This window comes from Eucalyptus grandis, chromosome 7 (genome assembly GCF_016545825.1).
Source record: "Eucalyptus grandis isolate ANBG69807.140 chromosome 7, ASM1654582v1, whole genome shotgun sequence".
NCBI lineage: Eukaryota > Viridiplantae > Streptophyta > Magnoliopsida > Myrtales > Myrtaceae > Eucalyptus > Eucalyptus grandis.
In genome coordinates, this window is record NC_052618.1 from 42,460,539 (window position 1) to 42,464,480 (window position 3,942).

The window sequence follows — 3,942 nt, forward strand, 5'->3', positions numbered from 1 at the left end:
TAAAAGCAAATTTTGATTATACAATAATATTTGCGTTTTTGTTTTAGGATTGTATTGGAGCTATTGATAGCACTCATATCCCAGCGGTGATACCTATAAAAGATCATATTCGTTTTATTGGTCGAAAAGGTACATCCGACTCAAAATATCTTAGCGATGTGTGATTTTAATATGAAATTTACTTATGTTTGGGCTGGTTGGGAGGGCCAAGCCCATGATATTCGTATTTTTTTATGAAGTTTTAGGGAGATGTGATGTGCAATTTCCTCATCCTCCTCCAAGTGGTTTTTGTACATTAATATGTATTAATGTAGTCTATGTTAATTAAATTTATATTATATTTGTGTAGGTAAATATTATTTAGTAGATGCTTGATATCCAAATCCAACAGATTATTTGAGACCGTACAAAGAAGTTAGATATCATTTGTTAGAATTTCAACAAGGTCCTACCCCTACAGGCTATCGAGAGGTATTCAATCATGCTCATTCCTCGCTGCGATCGGAAATTAAGCGAGCTTTTGGTGTCTTAAAGAAGAAGTGGAAGATTCTAAAGCATATGATTAATTTTCCATTTGAGAAGCAAGTAAAAATTGTTATAGCAGCAATGATTTTGCTTAATTATATACGACGAAACGCCGCCAATGATAGACATTTTGCAAGAGCAAATTTGGATCCCAATTATGAATATCCAGTTGACCTTGATAATACAAATGAGGGGGCCGGTACTTCAAATGACAAATTATCTTATGACATTGCATGTTTACGTGATCAAATAGCAATGAGTTTAGTAAATACTTAAGGATGTTTGTAATTTTCAATAAAAACCTATTTCTTTCTTCGATGCATATATAATCAAGTTTATTATAATGAAATTACTCTTTCTTTTTAATTGAGAAAAAGTCCACTTTGATGTATTTTTTAACTTATGAATTTGTTAGTATATCTCTTTTATATATACATCTTAGTGCAAAAATATATATATATATATATATATATATAAAATCATTGAATTTGTTAATATATCTCTTTTATATATACATCTCAGTCTCAATGCAAAAAAAATCATTATTTTTGTTTTCAATTAAAAAAATAAAAATAAAAACTTAAATTGGTTTCGCTAAAGGACTTTCCAAATATGTGTTTACCAAACAGCATTTTTCCAAAGTTGCTTCTCAAGGCGCTTTTCAATTATAGTTTACCAAACAGTTTTTGCATTTCATCAAAACCCTTTAGACTAAAGGCATTTGCATTTCCTTAAAGGCTTTTCCCAAAAGCTATCCTAAACGCACCCATTGTCTTATCCTCTTCACAAGTGCCCATTTTGTTTGAAGAGGGGCGTTACTTTCAGAAACTTGTGATTTGTTAGCTCTTCTTCTCTCCTATGATTTCTTAAGCCCCTCTTTTGGCCTTTCAGCTACAACCGAGGCTTCTTTGACTAATTCTTCAGTTGGGCGTCTTCTAGATAACCTTTTTGTAACTACCCATTCACCTGGCCTTCTTCTAGTTGTCTTTGTATGTAGCCCTTCAGCTTCAATGACACCTTATGTTAGCATTTCTGGTGGTACTTGGTGACCTTTGGTGGCCCCTGTGGACCCTGGCTCTTGTGATGGCCTTTCAATTGGCAGTTAAGCTCCAACTTACATTCTTCGAACCTAAGAAAGAGACAAAAGATACCATAAATATAATATCGGACCATATAATAATATAAAGGAAAACTAAATACAAATTATTGAATTTACTGGGATATTTCTTTTTCTGATGAAGAACAGTTGACTGAACTGGTTGTTTAGCTGCTTGAGCCAATCCTTCAGCTAGCCATCTTCTACCTTGCCTTCTTCGAACATGCCCTTCAGTTTCATGACTTACTAGGGTTCTTCTCATGACCTGACAAAGACATTACATAATGCCAAATATGATATTATATACATATTTATGATAAACCACAAAACAACATAAATACAAATTTCATGACTTACTGAGGTTCTAGTTGTCGATTGAAGAACAATCAACTCACTTGGCCCTTCTGTTTGCATTTCTCCAACTGTCCTTTCACTAGGTCCTTCAGCTCGCCTCGATTGTTCTTGTTGCTTCATCAATTGACAACCTTTAGTAGTGTGCCCTGCTAAGCAACAATAAGAGCATGTCATCTTTGCACCCATCCTGTCCATTCTTTGCTAACCCGAGACCTCTCCCTCCGCCATTCTTCATCTTCGTTTTGGCCTTCCCATTTTCTTTTTCAATGGCAAAGGTTGAGGTGCTTCATGATTTGTTGGCTCTCAAAACTTACTACTTCTTATTGGCTACATCATGAACTAGTATGAAGCAAGATATGTTGATTTTTTGTACCAATCATCAATGTAATTCTCTACATTGTGACCCTTCAACTAGATGGCACATATGGCATGTGCACAACCACTTAGTTGCCATGCTCTATATGAACACTTCCTCGTATCTAGATGGATAACATACTTATCGAAACCCTTCATTATCTCATATCAATCATCCCCATTCTAAATGAGATAATAATACTTACTTGTAGTCATGTTCTCATTCAATTTCTTGACAATCCTAGGACCACATTGTTTAGTCCACTTTGCAGCCTCATCTCTTTGTTTGTGCAGCCAAGTCACAACCATAACTTGTATATCTTCAAGCATTGAGATCATTGGTTTGCATCCGGTATCTATTATCTTCCTATTAAATGCTTCACATATGTTGTTATCGATGTTATCACACTTGAATTCCTCATTGAGATAGTGTAGCACAACATTCCTTTGTCAAATGAAGCAGTTCTTCTTTGACTATCCTAAAGTCAGTCATGTTCGTACTCTTTGTTAACTGCCAAAATTGCGACTGTAGCTTATCTCATTTGTAGTTTTTGCCCAATTTTCGTATATTTAGCATTCAATATTTAGCATGGGACAATAACTCGGTTATTGCTAGAACCAATCCCTGCAATAATTCAAAACAAGAAATGTAAGCAAATAACATGTTAATATCATAAAGCAAACAATTGACTAGATTTTTCAAAAAGCAAGCAATACCTTTTGTTAGTCACTCATGAACGACCACCTTTCCGCATTTGTTTCTCTAAGTCAGCCATCAGATTTTTCAAGAACCAGGACCAATTGTTCTTACTCACAATCCTTACAACAGCCCAAGCTAGTGGGAATATTTGGTTATTTGCATCTCTTCCAATCGCGACCAACAATTCTCCCTTGCACAAACCCTTCAAGAAACAGCCGTCTAATCTTATAATTCGTTACAACCAGCTAAAAATCCCCATCTGCATACATCAAAGCACACATAAAACTTATCGAACTTGGTTCCACTATTAGGAAATAGCCTCTCCACCACCTTTACATACACTCTACTTGAAGGGTTTTGTAGCCTACACTCCCAAGCATAATTTCACACCTGCCTATATTCCTTGCCATACTGATCAATAAGTATCTTCATCACATTTTGCTTTGATCTTTTGCACCGATTCTTGATACATTGATGCCGACACTCTCCTTCACCAGCATCCTAAAGTTAGTACTTTTCATCTCGGGTATCAGCTTGAATAGATCGAAGAAGTGCTTAGACAAACATGCACTTATTACCCTTTTGTTTTGAAATTAATGGAACAAGTATGTTCCTCTTGATAGGCTCTAACCTGAAAAAACTCACTTCTTAACAAACACGCCGTAAATCTTCCATGGACAATTTTGCTACGAATACCTAGCTCTTACAAAGTTCTTAGTGTTTCTAATGAAATCAATATTTCTTTGTGCAGCAATGGAGTTCTTTAATATAGCTTCCCTAAATTGTTTCACATCTTGAAATTTCATACCTACCGACAAAGTAGGAGAGGCAACGGATGGATCATAAGAAAGAAATTTACTTTTCCTTCTACGCGCAGCTCCTTGATCTTCTTCAAGCTCATCTTGAGAAGTAG